Source organism: Chelonia mydas, chromosome 4, assembly GCF_015237465.2.
Source record: "Chelonia mydas isolate rCheMyd1 chromosome 4, rCheMyd1.pri.v2, whole genome shotgun sequence".
NCBI lineage: Eukaryota > Metazoa > Chordata > Testudines > Cheloniidae > Chelonia > Chelonia mydas.
In genome coordinates this window covers 22,797,974-22,822,708 of record NC_057852.1, presented here as the reverse complement: position 1 = coordinate 22,822,708, position 24,735 = coordinate 22,797,974, and the positions used below count along the sequence as shown (strand labels likewise).

Genomic DNA, 24,735 nt, shown 5'->3' with positions numbered 1-24,735 from the left:
AACAGGAAATAGGACTGAGTGGACTTGTAGGCTCTAAAGTTCTACATTGTTTTATTTTTGAATGCAGTTTTTTTTTGTACATAATTCTACATTTGTAAGTTCAACTTTCATGATAAAGAGATTGCACTACAGTACTTGTATGAGGAATTGAAAAATACATTTTTTTGTTTTTTATAGTGCAAATATTTGCAACAAAATAAATATAAAGTGAGCTACTGTATACTTTGTATTCTGTGTTGTAATTGAAATCAATATATTTGAAAAAGTAGAAAACATCCAAAATATTTAAATAAATGGTATTCTATTATTAACAGTGCAATTAATTGCGATTAATTTTTTTAATAGATTGACAGTTCTGATTTTTAATTTACCGAAAACCCTTCAATAACCATTTGATAATATTTTCAGTAAAAGTAGACTAAAAATGCAAGACCACTTTGAAAGTTAAATTTTTGCACCAGTAGTTTTTCCTTTTTTGGAGCAGGTCTATTTTTGGGCAGTTGCAACAGTACTTGTTTTAAGAAAAATCAAAAATTCTATAACAAACATTTAAGAACTATTTAAAAAGATAACACAGGGTTTTTAAAGGCATTTGAAGAAGTTAGCACAGTAAGTTCTGCTTGTTCCAACTAGAGATATGGCACACGCACACACAATAAAAATACAAGTTTCCTACCTACTACTCTCCTATGTGCCCAACTGGAAGAAACAGATTCTAAGAACAGGGGGACAGTACAGTCACACTGGCCTCTCAGTTGCAGGTACGAACACAGATGCTAAACAATATGAACGGAGAGGTCATTGTGACATAGTCCCTGGGTACTAGAAGCTGAACTGAGATCACTTTATGTACATCACCAAACAGCTGACAAATGGTGCCAACTTTTGATTGCTATTCACCACACTTTAAACAAGTAAGACTGGGTCTGATCCAGTGCCCATGGAAAGAGACGGAAAGATTCCATTTGTCTTGAATCGGCACTGATTCAGGCTCTGGAGGCAAAAAGCAATATAGCTTGTTATCAACTCAGTGAACCATACACCTCACTGACCCAACCCCCTTCTCCCAGAAAAAAAAAATTTCCTGTTACACTAACATATAATACATTATTTCTCAATGGATTGCTTCTGGCATGGTGAATTCGTGCTTACAGAACACTTTTATGGATGCGCTGATAAAAACGTGGTGATTTCTTAAATATTAAATCTTTTCATTTTCTCTAAACACAGCAAACAGGAAGATAGCATGTCTTTTACAATATACATTCAATAAAGAGCAGATAAGTGATATTTCAGCTCCTAGATACTCCTTATTCTGTGGGAAAGCAATGCATATTGCAACAAAGCCTTTAATTTCAACACGCACCAAATCATTTTTTCCCCAAGGTCGCTCTAGTAGTCTCATGACTGAGCTGTCTTAGAGTCACATTTAAAGACACACCAAAGACATACTGGATATTGTAGGTCCTTGCTTTTGTCTCTCTTCTTTGTCTTCAGTAAATAATGACGCTGAACTACATCAAGACATATTTCAAAACCCATAAAATATTTCAGTGATGTCTGGAAAGTACAGTGCTTCCACAAACTGGAGATCAAATTTGTATAGTCAGCCACACTTGACCAGTCCCCACGTCTCAATGTACTGTACCAGACAGAACTGTCATTCTTTGATGCTTATGCTCCTTGAGGGGGAAAGAATCCTGTAAATAAATGGGTTTAGAGTTATAGGCCAATGAGCTGACAATATTTAATACAGGCTGGGCTCTGCAGAGAATAATGTTTAACAATTTCTTTGCTAGTATCTCTCCCCTTTATGAGCATGTCCCCCTAGAGATCTCTATTATTTCAGAGCCGATACATAATGGAGCAAAGCTAACAACTCTGTAGTAGATTTTCATTGATTTTGCAGCATTTCATTGGGAGGAGGGGCGACTTCTTTTTGCATGTGTGTGTCTATGCTGCTATATAAAAAAAAACTTTGTGATTGATTTGTCCACAGAAGGCAGGAAGTTCATGTTGTGACATTGACTTGTCACTGAACCTCAGCTTCATGGGAGAAGAAGTCGTCAAAGCAACTCCTTTAGAGAAAAAGCATCTTAATTTAATAGACATGGCTGGGTTCAAAATAAATGAACTTGAAGAAAATGCCCCAGAAACAGATCCATATAAGGAACTTGAAAAACACTCTGAATTCCTATGTGGTTGTTCTCTCAGTCTGAGCAATGGCTACACAAGCTCACAAAGGGGTGTTGAAAAGCTACTTCAGCAGCAGGGGCAGGAGCAGGACCCTTTCTGGTTTAGATGAAAAGTTGACATTTTTGATGGAATAAAGTTGTTATAATGCAAATTTTGTTTTTACCAAAATTGGCTGAAAATTCTGACCACCTCTATACTTTGTCTCTATCATATCATATCTAATCCAGGATAGCACATATAAGGTATTTGAGGAATTGCTAAAGTAGTTATCCCGCAAAATAATAGTTTTGGCAGTACCTCCAAGTTAGACACTTAATAAATAATTTGCCAGCTTATTTTAATGGACTGCAATAAATCCATTTTTGTAGATGTAGTATCCCTAAGTGAATTCAATACTATTAGCTATACTTCCAAATGGTACAGTATAGTGTATATAAGTGATGTGACACAGTGTACTGTACAGAGCCAGTTCAAATTAATTTAAGTTTCAAGTGTCCAAGTTTGTGAGAGTTCATAATGCTGGCAACCGTTGTCTTGTAGCTTGCCATCTATCTACCTGTCTAATGAAATCATGGAACATTTTGCCATCAGTAAGAGACACATTTGCAAGCTTACTGTTCCGACTGTTATCAGACCGCCTTTGAACACTTAAGTCAAGCAGTTTTGTCAATGTCTTTAAAAAAAAAAAAAAAAATCTGTGCAGTGCTTGCCAGTCATCCACAGCAACAAGTGAGCCAACTCAAGCGTGCTCTTCAAATTAACACAAGCCAAGCATGTGCTGATCTGGAAGGAATGTTATACATTACACAAAGTAGACTAACAGATGAAGACTACTAGATGAAGCCCTGTTTTGGGACACAGACTCTATGGGGGTTTTCAGTCAGTTCACGTGACACTACAGCATGACGATGTCAAAACTCTCTGGGCTCAATACACCACTGGCGGAAAGTGCTACCATTCTTTGTTAGCATTTTACACCCATTTTGCACAGGTGTAAATAAATACCCAAGAGGCAGGGCAACAGAGAATCAAGCCAGAGTCTGTAATGCAGCTCATACTTGGCTTGCTATCCTGAGTAAGATTTCTGGCATTCCTAATTCAAGTCACCCATGGTTGCAGACTTGTTCCTTTTGAGCATGGATCAACTCCACCACCACCAGCCCAGGCAGAAACTTAACTATTTTCCCCTCTGGGACTTGTTTGTAACCTTCTGGAGAGAAAAAGAGGGCTTTGAAACCCTGGTGAGACTAATAATCCACAGACAAATTGGAGTTCCAACTCCACAGATCCTAGAGTACGTGGGGTGTCCTTCTCTTTATGCTATTCCCCAGCTCCACATTCCATGGCAACAAATCCCAATCAAGACCCTAGATGACACTTGCTCCCCACTACACCTGTGCAGTGGTCAGCCTTCTGCAGGAGGCTAGAAATCTCAGAGGCAGTGTTATAAGGTCCTGCCCCAGACCAAACCCACATGCACAAAAGCAACTCACCTCCAGTGCACTCTTGTGTGGCTGGGTGCAGGGTTGCTGGGCCTTCTCCTTGGTCACCTCCTCCTGTTGGTTGCCTCCTTCTGCAGCCTAGCCCACCAGCCAGGCCACTTAAAAGTTAAATCTCACTCCAAGGTAGCCAAGTCTAGCTATAGGTGATCAGGCCCCAAGCTGGCTTCTCCCAGCTGGCCTCTTCACAGCTCCTTTGCCCGGCTCCCCCCTGCCAGCCAGCAAGCCTTTCTAAATCACCACAGAATGCTACAATAAAAAAATCACAGTCTTCCAAAGTAGCAGGTGCCTTAGGTCCCTCAGCAGAACTCAGAGCTACAAACAGAACACAACAGAAGAATCTTTTAACCTTCTCTGGGCTTGAGTCTCTCATCCCTCTTCGGCTCCTCTTCAGCGCTTGGTTCCTTGCGGAACGCTCGCTCCTTGACTGTCTGGAGGCGAATCTCTTGTTCCAGGGGCTCACCACAGTAGTTAGCTTCACTCCTGTGCTTCAGCAATCCAGCCCCAGCCCAGCTCAACTGCTCTCCTCCACCGCCAGCCCCCAACTGCTGGTTTTTCTCCCCTTTTAAGTGCCACACCCAGCACAGGTGTGGCCGAGCAGAGCTAATTGAACAGCATTGGCCATCCCGAGTCGTCCTTGCCCTTTCAGGGGCAGGCCATCCTTTTACACACAATCAAGGTTTCCATGAACTTTTACTTCCGTATGTACTTCTATGAGGAAGGGAGTGTGCCAGACACCCTTGCTCTTCTGCCCCTGGCTGAATACACCCAAAAGAAAGCAACTTCAATCACAGAGCCATCGCTTCTGGAGGCTCTAGAGGCACGTCCAGCTGCCGTTGCACTCCCCTTCTGACACTTTGCTGGCTCTCATATCATTTTGTGTGATGCTTTACTCCCCTCTGAACTAGCAGAGGAAAGGGCATTTGGCCCCAAGAGCAACAACGACGTAGAGAAAGAAGAATGAAACTTTCAATACAAAAAAATCTGCTTTACAAGCACTCCTGTGAATCTGAGAGCTCATCACACTACTTTATGTGTTTGCAGTGTATTACAGTGAACCCTGCCCCCTTCTAATAACTGCTACACATACTGTAAAAGAGATTGCTATCTCTTCGGAAATGTAAATAGATGGAAGTGCCTGCTGTTTCTTATATTCATGTACGCACCATGCTGAAGGAAAGGAAGTGTGTCCTAGTGGTTGGAGCAGGGGATTGCGATTCCAAGTTTCCAGGTTCTATTCCAGTCACAACCTATTCACTGTGTGAACTGGGGGAAGGTCACATATGGTACTCTTTTGCTGTCTCAATTTAGCTACTTGTAACATGGGTATATTACTTAGCTGCCTTATAGAGGTGTTCTGTGGTTTAAAGCCTAAAGCATTCTGCAAACGAATGGTACTTCACAAGTGCAAACGATTATTAGTTTACAAAATAAAAAAATTTCAAAATGAGCCATTATTGGGTGTTATGAAAGTCCTTCTTGGTTTAAAGATCACTAAGCACGTCAGTTTGTTTGGATCTATAGAAGCACCAGTCGCCACTTGAATGCATTATTACCAAGACCATGTATTCTGAAAGGTTTTCAGAAAAAAGTTCAGAAGAGCCATTATTTAAAAAAACAAAAATCCTGTTTAGGTATTGATATGGTAAATGATAACACAACTGCACTCCGGCAACACCTAAGTTATTCGAAAGAGTATCCTATTTATGGATATCTTTTTCCTACATGGTAAAGCATATATGTACTTTTGAATAGGAGATTCATATTTTATCCTGAGAAGAATATAACTTGACACATGACACTTGTCAACTGAACATGGTAATCTCTGCTTTATATATTTGGATGTAATGTTAGCTATAGTACCATATGGCAGTGTCATTTCATATTTCAAATAGGTTACACGAGTTGCTAAACATTTTCTTCATTAACTACTATCATCTGATCTCAGTCAAAGCTGCTCTCACAACTGTGGTGTCCTATATGACTCAGTGGGTTCCTTTCTGTGTTCACAAAATTTAAATACAGAGCACTCAAGTTAGGTTATTGCAATAGACACAGATAACAGACAAAACAAAAATTATCTACTTGTGACAATATTGCCTAGTTCACATGAAAATCATTGAGGCAAGAAGCTCCAGGATTCTACTTTCATGTTTCAGTGTGGCTTATTTTAAGTTTAGTGAGTGACTGTTTTTTAAAATAGAAATAAAACCTTCCTTAAGAATTAACTCTGTGATGCCTAGAAGTAGTGAAAGTCACCATTAATTAATAAAAATACATAATTGACTCAAGATGCATATGTGCTTAAACTGGGTAACTGTGTGATCTTATTCCAGCAATCTGTGCACCTCCTTCCCAGGCTATCCCAGTTGTGAGTTGCCTCCACTTGTCACATTAAATCTAAAATTAGCTTGTAAGCTCTTTGAGCCAGGGACTTGTCTTTCTGTTTGTACTGCAGAGCACTGAACAGAGATTTGAACATTATACAAGTTAAATATTTATACAAGTATATTGCACAGCAACAAAAACCAGATTCGGATGGACCAGCTTTAAATGCTTTACGTGTCCCTGCTGCTCTGTGAAAACAAAGTCTGATTGACAGATATTGATGTTGATTAATGGGATCCTCCAAAGGGCTGACCACTCTGTCCTTGATCCAGGAAAACATTTAAGCACCTGATTAACTTCAAGCAAGAGTGGCCATATTCAAGTCAATGGGGCTACCCATAGGCTTCAGGTTAAGTACATGCTTAACCATTTAGCTGGATTAGGACCAGAGTGCTCAGCACTATGCAAGATCGAGCCCTAAATTTTGATAGAGATCTCCCAGTACCAACCCCCACCGCCACCACTCTTTTGTGAACCTGAAAAGGATACAGCTACTTGTATAGTTTATAAATAGCAGGCTGTATAAGGCTTTGGTAACATTAGGGCCCAAACTTGCTAAGATTTAGACACATCCTTAACTTTACATGTATGAGTATTCCCACTCAATTCAGGGGACTAATTTTGTGTGTAAAGTCAAGTACGTGAATAAATCTTTCCGGGATTGTGGCACCCCCAACATTTCAAAACACAACTGAAATAGACTAGTCTTGCATAGTACTAAGGTTATCATGCTTGAATTGAATACATTCCTCCATTCAATTAACTTTCTGAAACGGTAATTTCTTCTTGGCAAATATTTCCAAGTAGGTGCCATTAAATAAGTTTGATTAGACATAAATGTAGATATTATGTGTGGGATTTTCTGAAGTACTCAGAGTTTTGATGTCAATGGCGTATTTCCTGTTAACTTCAATGGGAGAACAGTTAGGCCAACAGTGAGCACTTTTGAAAATCTTACCCTGAAATGATTGTACTAGGGTTTGGTTATAGTTAGTGAATGTTTTGGTGAACAATATATTAGTTGCAGTTTTTCAAAAAGAAAAAACAATGTTCCTCCGTATATGGTGTTGTATGTTTGGTTGTTTGTAAGCTGGTTATATAGCCTAAGGATTACTGTACCTGTAACAGATATAAGACCACCTCTCACTTGACCACCGTATCTTCTCACTCGGAGCCAAGCCAAACGAGATACCAATTCAGCCCCATCATTCATAACAACTAATTTGATACCAAAACACAGATTAAAGCACAAGCACATCATTCAACTAAGGTATTAGTTTTAGATGACACTCACATTTGCCTAAATTCTGAGCCCTGCTGCTTCTGTAGCACACTGCTCTTATGAATGGCTCAGCCACAAAAGCCAGTGGAGATCCTGAGAAGGAACATCCTACCACCATATCTCCCTTGACTTGAAGAAGCTATGTAATTTATGCAATAGTAACCAACTGGGTAGTGTGTGTTGTCTCCCTCTCTGTTCCCAACCCACAAACAATAGAGGTCTGTTACACCTACAGGGACTGGGCCCTTCAGCTGAAGCTGTAGCAGCCAATGCTTGGAGTACCCCAGTTCAGTCCCATGTCTATTGGCCAAGACAGTGGCCATCACACAACCACTGACTTCTTCCTCCTCCAAAGGGGTGCCATCTGTGTTATGGCTGCAGACAGTAATGGCGCCAGGAGAGGTACTATGCTTGTTCTGATACCTTCTCAACAACCCAGCAGGTGGCAGTTTTGTGTGATGGGGGAAACTGGATAGGGCACCACTCTTGAAGCTTCTCATGACTGACAGTTGTAACAGCCAGTTGTCAGCCCCAGGAAGATGGGAGATGGATGCAGAAAAGCCAATCCAAACACACAGCTGGGTAGAGAAACAGCCTGCCGCCTTTCAGCAAACCTTGCATCCAAGGGAGCATATTTTTTTAATCTACCACTTTTTTTAAAAAAAATCTAACTCCAGTAGCAATGTGGCCTCTCTGCAGAGCAACCCTCACAGCCCCACATGGGTGGTGAGAGGGGACCAAGATTCTAGCAAAGCTCTTAATCCAATAGAATAGGAGGGGGAAATGGAGAAGTCATTTAGAGGAGTCTGAGACACTATCCTTAAGCAGCTTTGTATCTCCCATCCATACAGCATGGGCGATTCTCTTTAACCACCTCTTACGGAGAAACAGTGTGGCCGAGTGAACTGGGACTCAGGAAACCTGGCTTCCGTTCCCAGCTACACCACTCGCCTGTTGAGTGACTTTGGGCAAATCACTTCACCACTAGGTGCCTCAGTTTCCCCATCAGTACAATTAAGATCATGGTCCTGGCCTCCTTTGTAATGTGTGTTGAGACCTACTGATGAAAAGCACTGCAGAACGCCCAGCTCTTTTTATGCACAAGAACTGCTTGGCTGAATGAATAGCAAGTTCATGCAACTGTCTCAGCTAATGCACATGCATGAACTAGGCCCACTTATTTGGCCAGTCCAGCCTATTCTTAGTCAGCTTTATTTGTGTTACAAACTTACATCCCTTCCACACTAACAGGAAAACACATATCAGAGTGTGAGAAAACAAATCACTCTCTCTCTACTCTGCCAGAGTGGGGGGAAAAAAATACTAGGGGTTGAATGTACCTAAGTTCACAGCTGCTACACAAAAGAAAACATAGCAACAGTGCTTTAAAAAGTTATAAGAATAAAATGCTGCGTCTGCCAAGACCTTGTGCTACAAAATATTAAAATGATCAAATACAAGGAAATGGAATTCCCTAGCAGAAATCTGGAAAGCTTCCTTTGAGAAACGGCTTTCCATGTAAATAACACAAAGAAAGGACTTGCCAATTTTCAGCAAACACTTTCAGTTAACTTGCTTTTTTCCCCTAATACTTCTGCTGCCTTAAAACAAAGGAATTATCTTCTTTCTTAGGTGATACTTCATTTGAAACTCCACATCACTGCAATTTTGAAAATAAGGTCCCTTTAAAAGCTTCTCTTTTTCCTTTATTCTACTGTAACCGTTATGTTTTATCTTGAGTAATCCTAACAAGATCATTGCTGATCACAGTTTGCTTCTGCTTTAGCTTTTTAGTGGTGACTTGGGTCTTTGGGGAATCCTTGCATGCTTGAGTCCGACATCAGATGGGCAGGCTTCCTCATTGCCAATGCAGCCCTCTAGTATCAGAAACACTCCCCACTGTTCAAACCCTGGGCCTCTCCTAAGCGTGCTAAATGTGCGGTCATTTCAATCTCTGACCAGGAGATATGGAAGGTGACTTTCCTGCCCACCAGACATCAGTATCACTTCCAAGTAGCTGTTTCAGGATGTACGTATGAATGTGTGTTATGTACTCCTGGTCTCCAGCAGGTTGATTGAACTGTCATCACAATATGCTTAATTATCATGGGCCTATTGCTTGAGATTCTCTCGTCTGGATCCCTAGTTCAGACACTTGACTTAAACCCTATTAATCAAAGTGGATATGTTTAAAGGAAGAACAATGTGACATCAGTTCAAAAAACTGATTTTCCCTTCTCTCCCCCCAAAAATAAATCTGCTGAGTGTTTTTGCAACAGTAAACAATCCAACTACACAGACAGAGAACTTTCAGTCTAGGATGTGTTCTTCTAAACTCCATTCTAAAGAATAACATTATGCTTCAAAAAATATAAGACGGCTTTGCATATACTAAAAGGGACACCATCAATTTGAACATCATGCTTCTGTGTGAAAACTTTGTACCCAGTATAAACAAGTTTCAACTAAGATTACAATAACTGAAGTTAGCAAAAATATATTCCTTAATCTTCCAGTTTGTGTACTGAATACATTATCCACTTTGTGCATAATAAGTTTCACTACTGCTCCTGAATAATCAGCTTTTCCCCTCATTGACATGATCAAGGGGGCAAAATACCCTTTTAAAGTGTAAAGGATTTTTTAAATTCATGACATACTAGAAAAAAAATGGATGGTTTAAAATTAGTCATTTAAAAAACAAAAACAAGTTAATTGTGTCCCTTTAACTCCTGCTCCAGACAACAGCTAAACAGAAGGGCCACGAAATACTCCACTTATTTCACTATTTCAGTATTTACAGTTCCCAAACATGGATCACAGTCTTCTTAAATCACAAGAAAATGTACAGGATACAAAAGGTTATATTATTAGAGGGTTCACTTGGAGCTGAACCTTCTTTCTGTCCTTTAAGACTCTAATCTAAACATGCAGATTTGAAAGGGCTCTGCAATTTTACGGACATAGGCAGAAATCCTTGCACAAACCCTAATTTGACAATGACACCATACAAACTGTACACTTTCCAAGAGATCAATCATGGCAAGATAGGGAGTCATTTGTTGTCTCCCAGAACAGACTGCTAGAGACCAATTTCAGTACATGAGAATTACAGTAACCTCCGGCATGAAAAAGGAGTGAGATATTTAATTCGATGGGTTATTTTTTTTTGCTCTAAAGTTGGTGGAGGGGGTACGGGCATCAGGCTTCTATACAACACTTTGTGTGTGTCTAACCGTATAACCAAGCAAATTAGAAAAAGTTGGAAATGGAAGAGAAGAAAGTCCCTTACAGCACTTTATCAAGTTCTTCCCAAAATGCATCAAAGAACCCTACATATGTTGTCAACATTTTCTGCACTTCGCTATTAATCTAAAACCTTACGTCACATACCCTATTTGGCACAGATGAGTCTTCTTGAAATATCTGCTGATTGGGACAGTGCGTGAGGCTAGGGAGCCACACGGACATCAGGAGCCCCACCACACTGATGGCTAAGATACCTGCCCCCTTCCTGGAAAAGCCATTGTCGTGAGAAGTCAGAGTTTTGTGCTCATTAAAAACGTTTCAGACTAAGCAGATGCTGACTTTCCAGTTAAATATCTAATAAGGGATAAAGTTCACTTCTAAATGGCATGAGAATGAACAGGAGTATATATTTTACTTCCACAAGGTTTTCAGATCTCCTATTGAGAGGAGAAGATATAGTGAGACGGAAATTTAACTCAATACACACAATATTCCTCCTCTTCTCTGTTAGTTATCAAATTGCGGGAGAAGAGTGAATATGTAATGAGAGGAAAAACAGACTATGAGAACAAACATTTCAGGTGAGAAAGCATTTAGGTCTGATGTTACTGACTCCTCCCTCGGTGTTAAATGTGTAATTTATGCTGAAATGTTTCACACACCCAGACTGATTATCAGAGAACACCACATTCAGCACATACTTTGCAACTGAATCACACTGTTTGAACTGCAAATGGCAATCGCTTTGGAAATTTGGTTTCTTACAATGCCATATTTGTTCATAAAGCCCAGCTCAACAGAAAGCATATTTGAAATTACTGCAAACCCCAAAAAGCGGCTAAGATGGTATTTTTTCCCTCTGATTGCCTCCAGCTTCTACACTAGATCCCCTCTCTCATGCCATTAAGCAATGGCATTTCCTGTGGATCTTTCTTTAGCACCTACAATAGAATTCATCTTGCCCTTTCACCTTTTCAGTTTAACTGTTATTCCACAGTCCCCTTGTGCATATCCTTTTAAAAATAAACAGTTTTCCCTTTATCTAAAAGCTGTTCAGCTATGTGGTTAGTTTTTCTAATAGCTTCTCTAGACAGTTAGACACGTCTTTTCCCGAAAGGCAACAATATAAGGTTCATAGAATATCAGGGTTGGAAGGGATCTCAGGAGGTCACCTAGTCCAACCCCCTGCTCAAAGCAGGGCCAATCCCCAACTAAATCATCCCAACCAGGGCTTTGTCAAGCCTGACCTTAAAAACTTCAAAGGAAGGAGATTCCACCACCTCCCTAGGTAACGCATTCCAGTGCTTAGGCTATCCCTCAATCTAAGTACCCATCTGCAATGACATAAAGATTAAAAATTCCTAATTTACTTCCAAACCCCAAATCTCCTGCTCCTCTGACATTACTAACAATGCTTTAAGCAAAAGTGTGATAAATATAATACTTAGTGCTTTACATCCCCAAAGTGCTTCGTTAGCATTAACCAACACTCAGGGCACCCTTGTGAGGCAAGTAGCCCATCGATACAGATGGAGCATAGTAAAATGTGTCATACCAGTTCAGACCACTAAGCCTTCAAGTCTAGCATCTTTCTTTTGGCATTAATGATTAAGATGAAAGGGGGCTCTGCCCCATCCCTTCGCTACCTCCTAATGCCACTGGCTATTGTACAGTGGCTATTGTACAGTGCTGTATTGGGTTGGTGGAAGGAACAAACACTATGGTTTCCTGCAGCAATCAGCTTACACGGTGAAGCATAATAGCCTCTATCTTGGCATGCAAAACTATTAATGCTGTTATTGGTTATTAAATTATCCAGCCTCTTTAGAATCCAACTCTTGGTATTTAACTCTGTGACCTCCAGCAGTCAGGCTGCAGTGACATTTCCTAACAGAGCATATGCCAAGATTTAAATTGGAAAATCAGATGGGATAAACATCTCTTATTTTCAGTACTAGCATCAAATCTGAAGAAAGAAAAGAATCCTACCTCAGCAATGCGCTCATGGTAATCTGCACCACACTAGAGAGAAGGGAGTGATATTGTTTCCCTTTTTTTCACATTAGCTCAGCTTGGATTATTTAACACAGATTTTACCATTTAACCTTAATAAAAGGATATCAGAGTTTTGCTTCACTCAGTGGCTTATCCACAGAGTATTAAAAAAATGAAATGCAGATTCTGTGTTCTCTTCTGATATTCAGGGATTATTGGGCCAAATTCTGATCTCTGTTATTTGGGTCTAAAACAGGAGTAAATCCATTATCTTCAGTAGGGTTATTCAAGATATACACCAGTGTGAATTTTACAGTCTCTATTCTGTTACCTTCTGAAGTGTATTGTAACTACCGCTGCCCGGAACAGTGAGCAAGGGGCTGTCTATTCAGATACTGGAAGAGCCAGGTTTATTTACAGGATAATACAGAAGTCCAGCTATGTTTCTGAGAACTCTAATATCCATGTGCTCTGAAATATTTCTTAGAATTACTTAATTGCTGCCTTTTTTCTTTGGAGAACAGCAACTCTCCTGTCTCTTTGCAATGTTGCTAAAGCTATTGATTGCTCTATTACTTTGATTGATAGATAGATAGATACCAAACAAACAGGAATATTTAGAAACAAATAAGAATCTAGGGACTTACAGCTGCAAAGCACTTCTTAGAAGTGCTATCACGTAATAAGGCAGCACAATTCCCATTTTATGAAGTTACAGTCAGAACTTCACATTTTCAACAACTTCACAGTTGCAGGACTGACCCCAGAATCCAAACCCTACCAAAAAATTTAACTGTGTTTAAAAAAAAAAAAAAAGTTTCTAGCCTTTACATTTGCTGAGTTAATCTTTTAACTGAGAGTCCAACGTAAACCGATTCAGTGCTGTCTTTCTGGGCCTATAAAGAGAGAGTATAAAAAAATAACTTCAAGTGTGTTAGTAACTGCTCCCATTCACATGAACAGTGCACTAACTCTGCTACCCAATTATAAACATTTAAACATCAACCTTGTTAACTAATTCATTGTTGATCGTTTTAGCACAGACATCCAGATATTGCGCTTATCCATTGACATTGGAAACAGTGAGGCAATATGGGAGGAACAACAGTGGGGTGGCTGATTGCTGAGGTCAGTAACTAAGGGCTTGTCTTAGTCCACACTTAGGGGGGTGTAAATTCTAGTGCACACTCGCATGCTGTGCACTGACTGGCCCACGGGTACCCTGCTGTTGCGTGCTAAACGTTGTACATTAATGTAGTGCTGTTTCAAGCAGAACTATGACTCGAGCACATGCTAAGTACTTTTCTGAATCATAATGCCACTATATAAATCCACTGTACACCTTGAATATTGTGTGCGGTTCTGGTTCCCCCATCTAAAAAAATATATATTAGAATTGGAAAAGGACAGGGAAGGACAACAAAAATGATTCGGAGGATGAAACAGCTTCCGTATGAGGGGAGATGAAAAAGACTGAGACCGTTCAGATTAGAAAAAAAGACAACCAAGGAGGGGTGTGATGGAGGTCTATAAAATCGTGAATGGTGAGGAGACCGTGAATAAGGACGTGTTAGTTACCCCTTCACATAACACAAGAACAAGGGGTCACCTGATGCAATTATTAGCACAGCACATTTAAAACAAACAAAAGGAAATAGTTCTTCACATAATGCACAACCACAGTCAACCAGGGAACTCACTGGCAGGGGATGTTGTGAATGCCGAAAGTACAACTGGGTTCAGAAAAGAATTAAATGAGTTCATGGAGAATAGGTCCAACAGTGGCTATTAGCCAAGATGGTCAGGGACACAACTCCATGCTCTGGGCGTCCCTAACCCTCTGACTGCCAGATGCTGGGACTGGACCACAGAGGATGGAGCACTCAATAACTGCCTGTTCGTTCATTCTCACTGAACCATCTGGCATTGGCCACTGTTGGAAGGCAGGATACTGGGCTATATGGACCATTGGTCTGACCCAGTGTGGCCGTTCTTATATTCTTAATCAGGCCCTCTGTCAAGTGGTGAGTGCTCCCAGCTTCCAGTTATTGGAGGATGCCCAGCATCCATGGTATCTGGACTGTTACTGAGTGCTGAGGCCAAGAGCTTGGCAAGATTCAGCATGGGAGTGGCCAGTTATATAACTAACAAGAATATGCAGAATTATAATAGTGAATCTAAAGAAAATGTATTGAAAGGATACCTCATATTTCAGCACTTGAGCCAAGCCCTATAAGGGATCCGGATGAGATCTAGTGTGGGAGCCACCTCTTCCCACTGTTGGTGCTGGCACTGCTGGAGACAGGATACTGGACTAGAGGGACCTTGGATATGATTCAATCTGGCAAATCCTATGCTCCTTTTTGGCAAAATACCTAAAAGAAATTCTTTGGTTTAACTGCCATGTACCGTGAAAGATGGCAAAGAGAGGCAATAATACACAGGACTAATTATTCTTAGCTAACAAAGATGATGAAAAATAATTAGCATTTCAACTGAATCAATTTGACTTCCTAGGAAATCTCCATTTATCATTATCATCAGCTAATCAGGTTTCTGCTTCTGTAAGGTCAAAGAAATTGACTTTAAATGAAGGGCAAAAGCAATTTTTTATGGTTAAATCCCTGTCCCCATTCCTCAAATTGCAGCAGATATTGTTCTATAAAAGTTAATTCCAGTTAAAACAATTTATGTCAAAAATTTTCTTAGTGATGAGCAATTTCTAGAAGGTTTGGAAATTTATTGCTGATGAAGCCTGAGAAGTTTGGATGCTTATCTGAGCTTATCTCAACTCATTCTTTTGAGATCTCTCCTCTACTCGTTTCATCTGCCTTTACTCTTCCTCCCTCCCACCTTCCTGCCAATCCAACCAGGTCTTGCATACCTCCGCTGCTAATAGGCCTTTTGGACACTGCCACCGCCCCTCCCTAACTGCGTGTGGTGGGGACTGAAAACAGAGGTTCAATCAATCTTGGGAAGCTGTGGTCCACACAGTGCTTAAATATTCTAACTGTATGTCTACCCAAAGCCCAGAGACCATTCTAGAACTGTGCTTTTCCAAATGATGTTGAGCAAAACACTTAGGCCAGACCTACAATAGGGAATATGGGCAGGGAGGAGAATTGCCAAAAGTGACAGCATTGGTTCAGCTGGTAAGAGTACCAGTGGGAACCCTATTGTTCTGGTTCCTTCTGAACCTCCTGAGGAATGTATGGTTAAATTGAGATGGTAATACAAATGGGGATTCAAACAGATTAGCTAGTAAGACACTGAACAGGTGATAAAACCAGTGGGAATTTTTGTCTAAAATTTCCTAGTGTAGACACTGCATCACTGTGCATTCAATTCTTGAATACAAATGCATATATGGCCTTGCCCTTCCTGCTTTGTCTCCTCCCCCTTTGTTTTCCAGCCTCTGTGTTCTCTGTCTTCCCCTTGATTTCAGTCAGCTAACACCCACTGCAATTTTTTAGCCATGAAATCTAGTTCTTTCACATACTTCAGGAAATTATTTTTTCCAATATATGTAGCAGTTTGCATAGTTATTAGGGCAGAAGGCTGTTTGCCAGGAGACCTAGGTTCTATTCCCTATTCTGTAAGCCTGGATTTTGCCAAATCACTTAACTTCGCTGAGCCTTCGTTTACACATCTATACAATGGGGATAAGAAGCCTTTGTAATACTCTTTTAGATCCTTGGATGGAAGGTGCTATATAAATAGCAAGTGTTGGGGTTTTTTTAAAATAAGAATTAAAAAAAAAAACAACCATTAGTAACATGCAGGGGTCTTGAAGTTAGGAATTACCATGAGACGCTAGCTTGAGGCATTAAGAAAGAGAACATATGTTCTAACTAGTTTCCAGAACAATTCAGAGTAAGTCTTGCGGGGTGGGTATATGTTTAGGAAGGGAATCTAAACTGAATGATGCAAAAGAAATACCTTGGGGATTCTAACCAAGGTAAGACCTATCTAATGGGAGCAACGGTCCAAGGAGGTTAATTTTAACAGCTAATACCTTTGACAGTGACCCTTTAAACTGCAAATAATGAGGTCTGGATTAATGCACTCTGCTTTCCTGGCGTCGGTCTTTCCAGTTTTCTGGCCAATATTCTGAACCTAAAGCTTTTCCATTCTCATACAACAATTAGTTAATATTTGTAAAATGCTTTGAAAAGATCAAGTACTGTGTAAGTGCTCACTATTCTTGTTACTACAAAGAGGCCAAGAAATATTTTAAATTAGTTTTGAAATGTACACTGTTTAGTTTTTATATTAAAAATATTAAATATTAAATTCTTGTAGCAGACACTTGTACTTAAATCTTAATCCACCTTACTTTTATTTGTATCACAGTCACAGAAAAAATTGAAGAGACTAAAAAATTTTTAAAAGCTAACATCTATAATGCACTAGTTTCGCTCTGTGGAATGCTTGCAACTCTTGATAGAAAAATAATGCTTACTCAAACAGAGTTCACAATGGATTTCAATAAGAGTTAGTGAATACCAAAGCTATCCTGAATTACAAAATGCATTTACATTCAAAATGTGCAAGACAAAGTGCATTTAAGCAGGTGTATGTATTGTATATTTCACAAATGTGCGTATGTGCAGAGGAGTACATGTTCTTCCCAATGTCAGCTTGACATATGCAATTTCATTGGAATTAAAAATATTTTTAGTGACAGCGTATCCAGGTTTCCAATTGTACAGGCTCATCCTAAGGAGCTACAACTGTCAGACAAAAAGGGGAAGATCTTTAGCGCTCTGTAGTCTGATTGTCATCGATTGACACATCATCAAGTACAGTGGCTCACTGAACATGCACTTGCACACAGGATTTATCTTCCTTCCTACACCAAAATGATTTCTATGCTCTTTCCTCACACCTTCCCAGCCCTGTTCCCTTATCTACGTTATTAATGGCCTCTTCCAAAAGGGTAGGTCCACTTTTCTGCAGCAGGTACCTCAAGGGCCTAAATATCCCTCCAACATTTTTGCTGTAACAGTGACTGAAATGTGGTGCTGTTGCAGCCAGTACAAATCATTTTGAGATGTACATCAGAAATTTCCAAAAGTCATCTGCTGCAGTTGATAGAGCAGAAAGAAGAACAACATTTTGGACAGGGAATCCTTCAGAGCAAAAATCCTTCAGTCACAGAGATGCTTAGGTCATGTCACTTGGAAAGCAACCAGTGTTCACACTCCAGTCCAGATGTAGTTCTCCACCTAACCTATGCTGAAGGACAACCCTTATGCAAACCCTTTACTTGTAACACACCAGATGGGTTCAATGTATTTCGTTTTCATGTGAATGCTGCACGTTGGTATCTATTATCATTGGTTTCATTTCTGTTACATTTCATGAGTACAGATTTTCATTTGGGTATTAAAAACCACTTTTTTTCTAAAGTCAATATTTAGTGACTATATTTAGTGGTGTCTTGAGTAATTTTTAAGCCTCAAAATCATTAAAATATCCAGCTTTTCAGCAGTGCCATTAGATGTGTATTTCAACTGAGTTTTTAATCATACCTTGAAGAGTAAGAAATTGCAGACATGGACACCACATGAAAGAAATGGCCTCAATCCAAAAGGAAATAATGCATCATCCTAAATTATAACTCAATATTAGTTTAATTACAGCTTACATAATTATACCTTACAACACTACTCGATGATATTGTATATAAAATCAAATCACACACACACACAAAACCTATATTAAAAAATATTAAGCCTCTGGCAAAACACAATGAAAGCCAGAAGTTTGTAGTTAGCTGAGAAACATGCCATATGTCCCTTCACTAACTTGGCATAGTGAAACACTACCTTTGCAGTGTTAATACACCCTCTGGTGCCAATGTAGTGGTCAAAATATGCTATGACTCAATTAACTATAAACTTCATTTTTGAAACTGATGTTCTTTTACATAATTTTGGCATATAAAGTCTCTTTGGGGACATTTCGTTTTTAAGAAATGAAGAAGATAGCATACACTTATGATAAATCCTAATATCCTAGGGATATTTTATTCTTGTAGTTTATCACAATGGCAGTCCTGTTAAATTAGCTTCGTTCCTATGGAGATCAGGTTAACTCAGGTGAAAATTGGAGCAAAACCTTTTTTCCCTTTCCAGAGACCAAATTTGTTGTTCAGATTCAAATGTAAGTAGCATATGAGGAAACGTCAATACAGGATCATGCTCCTACAGATGCTATCAATTTAAGGTGTTGACCCAGTCATAAAGGAAAATTATAGGAAATTAGAATTGGTATGCCTAATGACCGCCATATGGTAGATACAATGAGCCAATGTAGTATTATGCTGGAAGCTGCTAATGGGTGCTATCAGGCGGGTCTTTGCTCTATAGATAATCATAGACCTATTTAAAGGTGAAGGGTGTGCTAAGCATCCTTCAATGAGGCTATTATGGAAATAGCAATTAAATGCCCCTTTATACACAGACAGCTGGAAACAATAGGAAGCCCTGCCCAAGGCCCTCGGCCACATGGCAAAACCTGAGAGTTAAGCTATGTGATCTAGCTTCATAGATTTTTTTTAAGGCCAGAAGGGACCACTGCGATCATCTAGTCTGACTTCCTGTATAACACAGGCCACGAAACTTCCCGGAAATAATTCCTTTTGAACTAGAACACATCTGAGGGATTTCCCTGGGATTGATAGCAAACAGAGGGCTTAGGGGGATTGACTGGTTGCTGATGCGTGAGAGAGAATGTGCTCAATATTACAATGACAACGTGCAGAATAAGGCCCTCTACACTATGCTATACCAGCGAGAAAAGCAAATGGTGAGCATCGGCCTGAGAAGAAGTTGAGAGACAGATTTTTGAGGGCACATTACTCGCTGCAAAGACAGACTTGGATTACTGAACACGGAAACTATCTGCTGTTGTTTGTTCCTAATGGCTTCGGGGGAAAGGGTTTTGTGAACATTTCTTTGTCATTACAGAAGATGGCACCAAAGAAAAAAATCTGACTCGCATCATCATTTTTGTCTAATGGAAATAATCCAACATGTTTCCAAATATTGCCTACCCACTCAGGCCAAAAGAGGAAACAGTACACTGGTAGCAAGGGTGAGGACATACTTCAAGTCAACTTTGATCAGTAATGTGGGCTTCTAGAAAACAACCTTTTACTTCATGTAAGCCAGACAGAAGGGTGGCCAGGACTTTTTTAAAATCCAACGGTAAAGGTTTCAATTAAACAAATTGACATGCCCCTACTGACTGTGTGATCAGGACAGTACAAGAATGTCCTGAGGCATAAGAACCTGAAAATGAAACTGACTAGCTTATTTTCACACTCTTAAGTTGTGAGAAATACAGAAAGTAACCAGCATAAAAAATGAAAAGTAAATAAGATTTTTAAATGATTTTAGAGTTAAAAATTTTGAGTTACATCATCTTAAAAAATAACGTATCAACAACTTGACAACATCCCTTCAATATCTGGTCTTTTTTATAATATCTAAAGTCAACATTCCACTGCCAAGTTTTAGTTGTTAAGAAGAGAAAAAGCAAGCATATTTGGAGAGCCAATTTTTAAATCTGATTTTTGTGGCGGTTTTGAGTCTCCTCAAAAAAAGCAGCTGAATAGAGTTTTAAAATAAAATAAATCAATGTGTTAATCACTGCCCTATGAATAATTCTGTTATTCATAGCTTTTAAGAGATCATTGTGTCTGACCTTTCCTGAGACAGCCCATTGAACTTCACCAAGAGATTCCTGCTTGAACCATTTAGAAAAATATCCAGTCTTTATCTAAAGACTCCAAGAGATGGAGAATCCAAGACAACCTTAAGTAAGTTGTTTCAATAGTTAATTACCCTCACTGTTGAAAACATACACTGTATTTCTGATCTGAATTTCTCTACCCTCAGCTTTCGGACACTGGATCTTCATCTGCCTTCTTCTACTAAAATTAAAGCCCAGAAATCTCTTTGCCATTTAGGTACTTATAAAGTTCTCTCTTAACCTTCTCTTTGGCACGCTATATAGATCTTCTTTAGACTCGCACTATGAAAGCACCCTTCCAGACCTCAACACATGAGGAGTCAAATGTTTTATCCAGAGTCATGCTGTGCGTCAAGAATTACCTAAATGAATTCAGCCGCTGAAGTGTTCTGCAACGACATGGTTGCCACTGTTCAATGTATGGCAAACAAGATTTCCCTTGTTCCTCCACAGAGAGCCATGACACCTCACAAGTTTGATTTCCTGCCCCCCACCCCCACCCACCCTCCCTCAAACTATCAAGGTTTCCTTAATTCCATTTCCCTGTACTTTATGCACTGCAAGATAAGATGTAAACACGAACCAAACAGATCAGATTCTTAGCTGATGTAATCCTGCCTAGTTCCCTTGATTTCAATGGAGCTATGCGCCAATTTGCACCAGTTTATGATCTATCCCACAGAAGTACTGTTACAATAATGGTGACACAGAATAGTAGCATCAAAAGTAAAGGATCTCAATCAAATATGCGATTGTACAGAAGAAAGACGTAAACAGAACTTTAGTTTAATCACTAATAGACTATCAAAATTTTAGATTGTTACCGTTTTAGCAAACTTATGTTAATACCATTATTCTCACAAGTGAGACAATATCACACAGTACAACAGTGTGCAGAGTCTAGTAAGCATCAGGTCCCCGTTGCAGTACCCACAGTACAAATGCATATGAGATGTAATGCAAAATGCTGGCTCCATCTGAGTCAGCGGGAGTTCTTCCACTGACTTCAGCGGGGCCAAGATTTCTTCCATGGTTTTTTTCCCTGAAGGTTTCACAACCAATATACTGAAAACAGTTCTGGAGATCAGCACGGATATAGGTCAGTATTTTCAAACTTGAGTGCCTATAGGCTAGGCACTTTCAATCTATATTTAGTCACTGCAGAGGTGCTGAGCTCCCACCTACAACTTTCATTGAAGTCAATAGAGACTGCAGCACCTCGAAGAAAAAGTCAGGCCACCTACTTACTTTAGGCACCAAAGTTTAAAAATGCTGGCCTTGGGTCTTGGCCATCAAAGCCAGCTCTCCATGAAACGTGTGAAATGACAACACACTTGGACATGGTTCTTCAAGATAATGGTCGTATTTCCTGAAGAGAGGCCCAGGAGTTGGGTAGCACAAACTGTTTTGAAGGTTAAGGCTGAAGATTATTGGAAGAAGTCGCCAGAAAGCTCGCACAATGCCTATCCACAATATGCCTACTTTTCACGAACATGATCAGTCCTTAACTTTCATAAATACCAATGTTATCAATCTGAAGCTATTACAGAAGGATTTTTGCCCAACAGTAAACAAAAGACAATATTACATATGCAAGTCAATTGGCAAACTTAATATTTTATTACATTTTTATATTACAAATAGTCTAGAAAAACATATAAATTTAAAGGGGCATGAGACCAGTAGGCCAGAAATGTAACACCCTTAAAATGATGCATTCTTGGAAATGTTTTCTTAGCATCTTTCAATAAATCCTTCCATCTACTATCCGATCACTGCACATGTGCACAGTTTTGTTTGCACACAGTTCAAGTGCGTCCATGCTTTTCCTCCCCAGTCTACCCCTCGAAGATTTTAGTGGAAAGGGATTTAACAGTGTCATTTTAAATGTTTCAGATACCCATACCTACTTAAGCACAACTTTGGCAGCTCTTACTGGCCATGACTGAATTAATGTTCTAAAGTAATATTTTATTTAAAAAACATATTTTTGACAGGAGTCTGTATGTTCAATAAACCATTGTTATGAAACAGTAGAATCCAATGATCCACGAGAGCAAGAGCTGCAGAAACTGCATTTGAGAACTAGATGTAATATTCTTCTAAGCATTTAAACCTAGAGATTGATTCTAAGGCTGTATATCTATAGGTTTTTCCCTTGATCTCCATCACTCGACTGGGCTATGCTTTCTAGGGGGAAAAAAATGCTGAAACCACAGTAAAGGCCTGAATTACTTATGGATTTAGTGAGAGATTAATCCAGCTTTTCAATAATGACAGTTTCTGAAAAGCCCATGGAGGTCATTATTGGTTTTAATGACATATTATTTATTACATTCAGGACACCGACAAAGAGCGATTTTGCTGAATGAAGTACTTCTACATGTAAAATCTGTTGTGAATCGTAAGCCATACTTGGCTCTTCAAAAGAAACCAAATCTCCCCTCACCCCCCAAGTGAACACAAGCCCTGCATCCGTTTTAGTTACACTAGGAAGGATTTATAACAAGCTCACTCACCAAAAGCTCGGCAAGGAGTTACTATAAACCTACTGTATTCGGTGGAAATGTAAATCAAACCCCATCCTGCAGTTTCTACTATTCTCAAGAGGGATTTGCTATGTGGAAACACTGCAGTATCAGGTAAGGACAGACCTATATTAAATAATACTGTCCACAAGGATGAAACAATTTTAAATGTTTCTCTTTGGAGAGGCAGGCAGCCAGGGTAGAACTATCTGGGCAGAGAGCTTGGGCAGAACGATGCTAAGGAGTCATTGCCTGGATGGCATATATTTAGCAGCTGCGATTGTTCCCGGTGCTGAGGTAAAGGAGTCCAGATATGTGCATATTGCCCACCAAGGAGCGAAGGAAGCGGCAGAGAAGGAAATACAGAGTGTGTATGAAAGTAAAGGGTTGTAACTAGGGCTGTCAAGCGATTAAAAAAATTAATTGCGCTGTTAAACAACAACAGAATACCATTTATTTTAAATATTTTTGTACATTTACGACATTTTCAAACATATTAATTTCAATTACAACAAAATACAAAGTGTACAATGCTCGTTACAAATATTTGCACTGTAAAAAACAAAAAAAAAATTTCAATTCAACTCATACAAGTACTGTAGTGCAATCTCTATCATAAAAGTTGAACTTACAAATGGAGAATTATGTACAAATAAAACTGCATTCAAAAATAAAACAATGTAAAACTTTAGAGCCTACAAGTCCACTTAGTCCTACTTTTTGGTCAGCCATGCACTCAGACAAACAAGGTTGGTTACAATTTGCAGGAGCTAATGCTGCCTGCTTCCTGTTTACAATGTCACCTGAAAGTGAAAACATTATGTGCCAGATGTGCTAAAGATTCATATGTCCCTTCATGCTTCAACCACCATTCCAGAGGACGTGCGTCCATGCTGATGACGGGTTCTGCTTGATAACGATCCAAAGCAGTGCGACGCATGTTTGATAAAAATCAAAGCAGGTTGATTTTCTTTTTTCATGGTTTGGGTTCTGTAGTTTCCGCATCAGAGTGTTTCTCTTTTAAGACTTCTAAAAGCATGCTCCACGTCGCTCTCAGATTTTGGACGGCACTTCAGATTCTTAAACCTTGGGTCAATTGCTGTTGCTATTTTTAGAAATCTCTCATTGGTACCTTCTTTGTGTTTTGTCAAATCTGCTGCGAAAGTGTTCTTAAAACCAACATGTGCTGGATCGTCATCCGAGACAGCTATAACATGAAATATATGCAGAATGTGGGTAAAACACAGCAGGAGACATACAATTCTCCCCCAAAGGAGTACAGTCACAAATTTAATAGACGCATTACTTTTTTAACGAGCATCATCAGCATGGAAGTATGTCCTCCGGAATGGTGGCCGAAGCATGGAAGGGGCATACGAATGTTTAGCATATCTGGCATGTAAATACCTTGCAACACTGGCTACAAAAGTGCCATGCAAATGCCTGTTCTCACTTTCAGGTGATATTGTAATTAAGAAACAGACAGTATCTCCCGTCAATGTAAACAAACTTGTTTGTCTTAGTCATTGGCAGAATAAGAAGTAGGACTGAGTGGACTTGTAGGCTCTAAAGTTTTATACGGTTTTGTTTTTGAGTGCAGTTATGTAACACACAAAAAAAAAATCTGCATTTGTAAATTACACTTTCACAATAAAGAGATTGCACTTCATTACTTGTATGAGGTGAACTGAAAAATACTATTTCTTTTATCATTTTTACAGTGCATATATTTGAAATCAAAAATAATAATATAAAGCAAGCACTGTTCACTTTGTATTGTAATTGAAATCAATATTGAAAGTGTAGAAAAACAGCCAAAATATTTAATAAATTTCAA

At 39.4% G+C, this 24,735-nt stretch overlaps 1 protein-coding gene across 15 annotated transcripts in view; it reads right to left on the bottom strand.

Moving 5' to 3' along the window:
- The window catches only part of CCSER1 (coiled-coil serine rich protein 1), a 1,152,782-nt gene that overhangs the window by 1,045,191 nt on the left and 82,856 nt on the right, over positions 1 to 24,735 (bottom strand). Inside the window, exon 2 of one of the 15 annotated variants that reach the window (XM_043545152.1) lies at positions 14,813 to 14,984. The exons of the other annotated variants lie outside the window; for them this stretch is intronic. The gene's annotated coding sequence lies outside the window, so the exon portion shown is untranslated. The remainder of the gene's footprint in view (positions 1 to 14,812; positions 14,985 to 24,735) is intronic. 15 annotated transcript variants of the gene reach the window in all.